The 9,509-nt window shown below is 38.4% G+C and overlaps 1 long non-coding RNA gene across 2 annotated transcripts; it reads right to left on the reverse strand.

Annotated features, from left to right (window-relative positions):
- Positions 1 to 7,533: 7,533 nt before the first annotated feature.
- On the reverse strand, positions 7,534 to 8,622 carry LOC147622292 (uncharacterized). 2 transcript variants are annotated; one of them, XR_015269680.1, is made up of 3 exons: positions 8,396 to 8,577; positions 7,854 to 8,238; positions 7,534 to 7,816 (listed from the first exon to the last, which is right to left on the reverse strand). It is a non-coding gene; the product is annotated as an uncharacterized LOC147622292 (long non-coding RNA). The 2 variants fall into 2 exon arrangements; XR_015269679.1 differs by lacking the exon at positions 7,534 to 7,816 and having other exon boundaries at positions 7,884 to 8,238; positions 8,396 to 8,622.
- Positions 8,623 to 9,509: the final 887 nt, after the last annotated feature.

A 9,509-nucleotide genomic window follows, 5' to 3' on the forward strand; every position in this document is an offset into this window, starting at 1 on the left:
AAATAGGCTTGTTGAGCTGCAAAAATTGATGCATGATTTTCACGTTATGGATTTGAAAGCGTTGTAGATTCATACCATTCGATGGTTGTCTAGAGAGCAAGTTATGGAGAGGTTGGTTTCTTCAATGCCTGCTATTTTGGAGCAATGGAGAATGCATGAGAAGAAGTGGTATGCCTATGCTACGATCTTTCAAGTGCAATTTATAATCCATTTGCTAGCTGATGTTCTTATTGAGCTGAATAAGTTGAATGTGGAGTTTCAAAGAGAGAACATTGATGTCACAATGATTGGTGTATATTTGGATTTGACATTTGAGAAGTTAACAATGAGATATATAACTTCTGATGCTAATTTTGGTGTGGGCTCAAAGCATCTTTCTAAGTTTCTAGACATGTCAAAGGAAGAGAGTCTAAAATATGCTGATTGTAATGGGCATACTCATACACATGCATTAAAGTTTATCACAATCCCAAAACAAGCTAGGAAAAAGAAAAGAACTTGAGCATCAAGTGGTAGCGAAGATGAGGAGACAACGCTTAATTTGAATGTGTTGCCTGAGGATGTTGAAAGAAAAGTGGGTTCTCTTGTTAAATCCATCTCTATTGGAAAAGCATACGTACAAAATATGTTGGATGCTTTAAATAATAGGTTTCTTGACCTTGGAGTCTTCAACTCAATTAAGCTATTTAATCCTTCCACATATCCTCCGGATCCAATTGATAGTGGAAAAAGGACCACAAAATGGTTGGAAAGGCTTATCAATAAGCTGAATGTTGATAGTCCAATCATCAACATCAAAAGGTGTCTTGGTGAACGAGAGGATTTTGTGGGTATGCTATATAGAGTGGCTAGAAACAGGGGTATGTATGATTCTTGGGAAACTTGCAGCAATACAAAAACATGGTGGGATACATATCCAGGGTTGATGCACTTATGGCAAGCAAGCATTGTTGTTCCGGCCAGCACAACATCATGTGAACGGGGCTTCTCTCATCAAAATGCTATTAAAAATAACTTGAGATGTGGTTTGTCCTTAGAAACCCTTGATGCCTTGATGTTGTTATCACACTTAATGCAAGTGAAGCATGTCAAATTCATTGGAATAATGTCTTTAGTACTTGGTTGGAAAGCAAAGATAGGCGGGCAATGTCATTACAGTGATGCATGCTTTTTTCCCATTGTTGGATTGTATAGCTTGCAGGTTGCATTTGGACAAAGGTTTTATTTTGGGAAAAAGTCATGGGTGGTTGGGCTATACAGGTTGTAGGTTGCATTTTGGAAAAGATTCATTTGGGAAGGAGTTGATTGCTGGTTTTGGGAAAAGTTGATGGTTGGGCAACAAGTATTTTGTCACATTTCAGAAAATGAACATGCATAATATATGTATATATTTTTTGGGGAAATTTCAACCCACTAGTATGCGTAGCACATGCATATGATTGCATTGGTAATCCTTTGGTAGTGAAGCAAAATATATTGCAACATTGCATGATGTTTAACATATGTATTGGCTATCTTATGGTGATGAAGCAAGGGAAGTATATACATGTGGTGTTTGTGAAGGGAAGTACTTTTAAACATGTACATGTGGTGTTTGTGAAGGGAAGTACTTTTAAACATGTACATGTGGTGTTTGTGAAGGGAAGTACTTTTAAACATGTACATATGGTCCTTGTGTTGTTGTTGGTACTTTTTTCTAAGCTCACTCATTCATGTGTATGATGACTAGTTTAGTATCACGAGTTTCAAGGTGCTTGGTAAGAGTTTAAACCTAAGTTTTATCTTAAATCACAAAATTTAAATATTTATATTTTGTTTGATTTTTTGTCTACTTTGTACTAACTTTCTAGTGTGGGAGGGGGGGAGTCGGTTCTCTTCCATGGTTATGGTGAAGAGAACCAACTCCCCTTCTCCCAAAGAGAGCTTGGTGTAGCCACTCCATGTGGTGAAGGGGTTCAACTCCCCTACTCTCTATCTTTATGTGGTAAAGGGACAGGTCCTCACCATCTCCAACAATGTTGGAGATTGCGATCTTGGAGATGTTCTTATTCGAGGCCACTTACATCATCTCTCCTATCATAGGTAGGCTTGAATCCTATCTACTTTGCTATTCAATTTTTTTTCCATATGCATGAAAATTTAAGATAATACTTGGACTTTGTTTTAATCAATGTGATAATTTTGTTGTTTGCGACTTTGAATATTGCCAATATATTATGGTAGTTTTATTGAAAAAAAAAGCCTTTCATTTTAAAACAATGCTTGTCATTTGAAGGCTGTCATTTAAAAATTTTACGTCATATGAAAAGGAGTGATAAAAGATACATGTCAATTGAAATTATAAGACACCCTTGAATTTTAGGCCCTCCACCCCCCCCCCCCAAGGTCAGCTCCTTGTCAGGGGGGGAGGGCCGACTCCCAGGACTGAGAGCACCAGGTCCCAACCCCTAAGGATCCTGATGCAGGAGATTAGCAGACCGTCGATCCAAGTCAAAACCAACATCGAACTTCTAGAGTAGAGTGACAGCATCAAGCGTGCTAGTTTAGTAGGCCACAGGAGGTGATCATGGAACCCATCACCGCCCCCCTTTCTTGAGATTGTTGCCTGTTATGATCCCACTCCAGGCATTCGGATTCTTGTGAGGCCCTTTGACCCTTCAAAGCCTCCAATGGGCCTAACCTCGAGCCCCTACCCTCGCTAGAATACTCCCACTGCAAGCCGTGCGCCTGACTTGGAGAGAAGGCAGCATGCTAGCTCGGCTTGATCCATCATTGCCAGTAGCAACCATCGTGGCCTCTCCAATGCATGCTCTCCCATCGGAGTCACCAGCCCGAAGAATCCTCTCAAGTAAAGGGTTTGCCATGCATATTGGTCATAAGAGGTAATTAATGCATAGAGGATAACTAACAACACATCTCTTCCTTTCTTCTAGATTAAGGTTCACAACAAGATCAATACATACACATCCATGTAACTTCATATTCAAGTATAGGAAGGATAATTAAATATAGGAAGGATAAGGGGTTAAGGTGATTGCAAGATTTCCCTTAATCTCTCAACACCAAAGAGAAAACGATGTGTTGTTGATGATGGAAAATTTCTTGACTCGCTATAAGATTCACATACAAGGTAGGGGAGGGTTGGAAGGGTTGATCGGGTTAAATGGGAAGATTTGGACGAAACATTGAGACACGAAATGGGTTTTTACCTCCCCTTCAAATAAGATCAAGATCTACCTTCAATCATGAACACTCTTGAGTCAAATAATATGCACATTGAAGCCTTCCATTAGCTCTTCCATTACACTCTTGAGTCAAATAATATGCACATTGAAGCCTTCCATTAGCTCTTCCATTATCTTTACTTCCACAAATCAGACCCACCATATATCTCATCTTTGTATGAAGCATACCGAAGAGTACTACAACTATGCTTTTTGAATCACTCAAAAATTCCTTCATTAGCCAGAACAGTGGAAGCTAAGTGCCCAAAATAACAATTTTGAGAAGCCCTTCCACATGAATTATGAATGCTCACTTCTACCTATAAAGCTTGAGCTTACAACAACGATCCAAGACATTCATTAGCACTTCCAATTACACCTTTCAAGTTGAAAATACCTCCTTTGATGGTGCTCAATTACGTAGCCCTAAAATTGACATTTTGAGACATCTTCGGCCCTCTCCACATAGCAGTCTGACTCAGACCCCAATATACTACACACAAATCACACATATTAACACTCTAATCACTCAATACTATAGAACACATTTCCTCTCACATATACATAAATCACACATATTAACACTCTAATCCACTTAATACTCTACTCTAGAACACATTTCTGCTCACATACATACAAATCCGCTCACATACACACAAATCACACATATTAACACTTTAATCCACTAAATACCCTACTCTAGAACATATTTTCGTAACGTTAAACCAATGATTTGTAATCCAAGGATATAAAAGTGGAAAAAATAGAAGATTTTTGAGAAGAAGATGGTTTTACCTGCTGGTAGTAGCGACACCATTTGTCATCATGTTAAGAACCTTCTTGCCCTCATGTAAGGAATAATAGGATAGTTACAAACCTCTTGTCTTGGATTGTGGAAGTCATATTAGGAGAGGTAAAAGAGGCTAAGAGGAGTGTCAATCCCTCTTGTTTGAACCCTTCCTCTATTCTCAATCCTCTCCTCTCAATTCCTCTTGTTTGAACCCTTTTTCTATTCTCAATCATGTATGATGGCAACCAACACTTCCAATGGAAATGGTTAAACTACAAAGCTCAAATCACTCTCCACTCCACTCTAGCTCAATCACTCTCTCACTCAAGCCACATCAAGTAGGAAGCAATAAGCTACAAGAGTAGGCTATAAGAGCGAGGGTAGCTCTAACATTTAGGGAAACTCTATGCCTTAATATTTCTAATGTACCTCAATATCTACAATTATATGCTTACAAGTGAGAAAGAGGGCTCCTTGTAAAGGAGATTTCTCACCCTCTTCTAAAGAATTATGTTAAGAGGTAGAAGAAGATTCAACTTTGGATTGCCTAAGCACGAATGTCACTATCACTTATCATTCTTGGCTATTTTTGACATGTATCCTCTTGATTTCTTAGTTCAAATATTTATTGACTTGGAAGATAAGCTCAATCCCACATTGATCCCACATAAAGGCCCCTCAATTACACATATCCAAAGTCTCCTTAGTCCACATAGGACTTCTAAAAGGATTATTCTCTATTATGCATACTTCCACACTCCTCCACATGCTCTCCACACGTCTCCACAAGCTTAGCATGTGTTATGCATCTTGTTTTACTAGAATTACCATTCCATGTAGACATAAGGCCCACTCTTATTTTGTAACTCATTACCCATTCTATATATATTTAGTACTAAAACCCATATCAATGTATTTATAAATCATACACATGGTATTTATAATAAACACTCCACTCATTCTCACACCGAATGCATAATATTACATAGAAATCCTTGAAATCCTCCATGTGAAACCAAATATTTAGAGGCGGATCTCTGTTTGTAGATGATTCACCATGCCACCACCAAACCGTCGACTTCTCATACAAGCTTCCCAAGCTACCCACCATCAAAACCTCGTGAGAAAGTATTCACATAAGCTTAGCTTCTTATGCAACCTCCTTCCCAGTGAGAGCATTATTAGCATACCAAATGTCGAGTCCCATATGGATAATCACATAAATATTATACATAACAATAAAGAATCCTCAACAAAAGAAAATTATACATAACAAATGTCGAGTCCCATATGGATAATCACATAAGTATTATACATAATAATAAAGAATCCTCAACAAAAGAAAATTTTTGGTATTACAAGACCATTTGAGTTGTTAAAAATTTTGATCTAGGCTTTCCTATGGTGGATTAAAGTTTACTTTAAATAAATCAATTTAAAATGTATAAATAGCAAGAACACAAAGTAAAATGTAAGCAATGAGAATTAAACTCAAGAAGGATTCCATTGATTAATGAGGAGTGAACTCAAGAAGGATGACACACAAAGTAAAATGTGAGCAATGGAATGTAAATGTAAGAAGGACACAATAATCCCACTGATTCATAAACTCAAGAAGGACACAATAATCCCATTGATTAATAAACTCAAGAAGGACACACTAATTCCATTGATTAATAAACTGTCAAGGTGGACTTATCCTCCACCTTGACCTCATTTACTCTAGTCCTTATCTATCTTAGTCATTCGCACCCATGTGGCCCATGAACTCATTAACTACACCTTACCCCATGACATATTTGGAATCTACCCATTTACAACCACCACACAAATCTAACCTTTGAATAAGATAAAATCTACCCATTTACAATCACCACACAACTCTAACCTTTGAATAAGACAAAATTGGAGGAGTTTCTAAAAACAAAAGATAACATGTTCTACATGCCTATGGGTAGCACCGGTGCTTATACATCCAAGATTTTGCTACATACACCCACAACTATCCACCCTACATTTACTACCTTGAAATCAATAGTTAAGGGACTCATTATTTGAGGTTTTCCTACATCTAGGTCTGCAAGTAACCACCTTGCATTTACTACCATAAAATCAAGAGTCAAGGGACTCATTATGCCTAGGTTGAGGGGGTTATGGGTAGTAGGTGCCCCATGGCCTGCTAGCCAACACTATGTATATGTGAAAACACACCTAAAGGCTTCCAAATGAGATGAAGAGCTGCCCAGTTTGTAGTATGATGAGACATGCCAGTAAAGCTCTACTCATTACATATTTGATGTTGTCCTATGTGGGTACCCACAAATAACTAGGCTTGTTTACATTTGAGATGAAGAGATGTCTAGCTTGTAGTGTGCTAAGACATACTAGTAAAGGTTTAATCTTACATGTTTGATGCCCTAGCCACCATCACAACAACTAGGCTTGTTTATATTTAATGTGCTCTAAGGTGGTTGTCTAGCATGGATTATATATCTAGATGTCCTTCCAATTGGTCCATGTAGTCTCATGAGTGGGGACCAAAGAAGGTGTTGAGAAAGAACATGTGGTGGATGCATCTTTGGTTCCATGGCAGACTGGCTAAGAGGGATGATGCTGGTAGGGAGATCTAGCATGTGGTGTTGGATCCTAATGACCTACCTATTGATATAACATTCACAAGAGGTGGATATTTCACACTATGAAAAGGGTAAAAAATACCACATCAAATTGCATAATAAGAGAGAGAGAAAATAGCAATGATGTTTTCTGTGTACAAGTGGCTATAAAATCCACACGCGTTACTCCATATTGAAGGGCAACTTTGATGGCTAACATAGATCTACCAAGATAACTTTATGGTGGATGAAACTAGATTGTGGTGGTAAACAGTAAAATTGGATACCAATATGATAAACTAGAACTTGACTCTCTAGATGGACTTTATAGACCATCTTTTAAGTTGGTAGTCTTTCTCCATTGTTATATGATGTAAGTTTCTTGGATCAATATGATTACTTGCATTCCATAGTCCATAATAAAGTCATTGGTGCAACCTTTGGGCCCATTTGAAACCATCAAGGTGCTTATTCACCTCGCAATGTAAGGAGGTACCCTTGGGTGAAATCCATTGATATACCATATGTAAAAAAATGTGAAGGCATTTCTTCAAACAAGCATGTAGCTTATTCAATAGTGTTCCACATCTAGCTAATTCATCTACATACCATATGAGCTTTGTAAGCTTCTACATCATTTATATATGGGGATGGTGAGCATTTATACTTTGCAACCATGGCTAATTTTCATAATTGGCACCTTAAATATATGTGCTTTGATGCATAGGCATTGGTACAAACTTAGAGATTGCATGGTGGTACCATACTATCCAAGAAAAAGTGGTTTGTTTACTTGGGAAAAAGGACAATGAATGAGCCACATATCAATGTAAGAGAATGGATTAAAAAAGGGTGCCATGCCCATGGCATGATTGATATCCCCGAATGGGCCTTTTTTTTAAATCCTTTAGGTATAATGAATGCCCCACTTCATATTCGTGTTTTCAAAGCATTCTAGCATTCTTACACCATTCCTGATAACAAGAAGATGCCAAATTACTTTTGTTTTCATTTCTCAAGGCCACAAGTGAAACACATCACTTTTTGTTTAAATTTCTCAAGGCCACAATTAGTGAAACGGTGACGTGATGAAAATTAGCCTTACATTTAATAGGCTAAGGTTCATGCTGTATAAAAACATAGGTTGTGCAAAGCAAGTTGTAACAAAATCATCCGTAGACAATTCTCTTTCTCCAATAAAAAGAGCTGCAACTTGAGCAACACCTCACAAGATAGGCAAGAGTGCAATGCTTGGAGAGTAGAATGTAAAACTTTAGTTTTGCTTAATGTAGCTCCAAGTAAAGGTACATAAGGCCTTTAATTAAAGCTACAAAAGGCCCTTAATTATGCTTGATGTAGCCAAGGAAAGCTACCAAGAGGCCTTGATGTAGCCAAGTGAAGCTACAAGGGGCCTTTATTTGATTCTAAGTAGATAAGATAAGGACTTCTTGTGGAAGCAGGTCCCATAATTGGAACTTTGGACGAAGTTAGGGACAACATCCCCTCGTGCATTGGAGTGCACACTTGTTATTTGCAAGTATCACGCAGCATTCGTACTTGTGACTATCCACCTTTTCATCACCTGCTTTAGGACTTTGGCATGGACATGCTGCAAATCAACGAACAATAAAGAGAGACGGATTAGCAAGCAATTAATGAGAGATTAACAATCTGCACAGAAGCGCGCAAGCAAACGAAGCAGGTTGCAGCAGGCCGAACGCGGCCAAAAGCTCGTCAAAAGAATGGCGGGGGAGACAGGAAGAAACCTTCAGCGATGTCGGAAGAGCCCGCCAAGAGGATTAGAAGACAGACAAGTGAAGCAAGCAGAGGAGGAGGAGGACGACGACGAACCATCTTCGGCTACGGATGTGAGCCTGTGGGCGCTAATGGCTATCTGTGTGTGAAACGATGTGCAGGAGGGTGGCGATAGTGGCAATCTTGTCATGCTTCCCGACAATGTTTCTTTTGAGAAAGCTGGAGCCTCTGTGCTCTACACGCGGCATTGAAAGCAACATCTTATCCATACACGTCAGTGTCCCACGTTTTGTCAGCAGCTTTTGGGCTCTTCATGCTCAAAGGTAGTATCCTCTTTCTCGTTTTTAATGCTTTGTTTATTAAATATTTTTCTATCATTCTAACACTTGAAAGGATTGGCACATATCTCACAAGGATTACGCATGTTGGAATTATATATATATATGTATATATTTATTTATTTATTGGTCCAAAAAAAGGAGAAGAGACTTCTAAAAAGAGTGTTCCATTTTCACTATTGCTCGGTAAAATTGGCAAACTTTTTCTTTTTGAAAAGGGTCTCTCTCTCTCTCTCTCTCTCTCTCTCTCTCTCTCTCATGTGTGCGTGTGCATATGTGTGCCCCCATCTCTGTGTGTGTGCACGCATGCACACCCCCATGTGTGCATGCATGTGCACATCCACTAAAATAAGCAAAAAGTGTGTGGGTATGTTGGGGAAGGGACTATTGTGCACATGCTTGTTTACATGTGCAAATGCATAAACTATTACAAAAAAAGTGAGGTAGGGCTAAATCAATAATACCCGACCACCATGGAGTGATGCAAACGCTTGGTGGGTAGTAGAATGTGACAAAATTTATTGGGGTTTGAAGCCATTGGGCAAACTTACTAAAGTAAGACAAGCTAAACAAGATAAGACATAATGGCTCAAGCAGATTTATTTATTAAGTATGTAAACAAGGTTACATTGTATAGCTATAGGAAAAGAAAGCCATCTAATTTAGAATCCATGTTCTCCCTTCAACAATCCCTATAATATCTTCACTACTTTTAAACATAAGATCCGAATTTAAACTTGCTTTCATGATTGAAGCACTCTTAATGTGAAGGTTATGTTTGGTCATC

This window comes from Cibotium barometz, chromosome 29, assembly GCF_041138505.1.
Source record: "Cibotium barometz isolate CiBa-2024 chromosome 29, ASM4113850v1, whole genome shotgun sequence".
NCBI classification, from domain to species: Eukaryota; Viridiplantae; Streptophyta; class Polypodiopsida; order Cyatheales; family Cibotiaceae; genus Cibotium; species Cibotium barometz.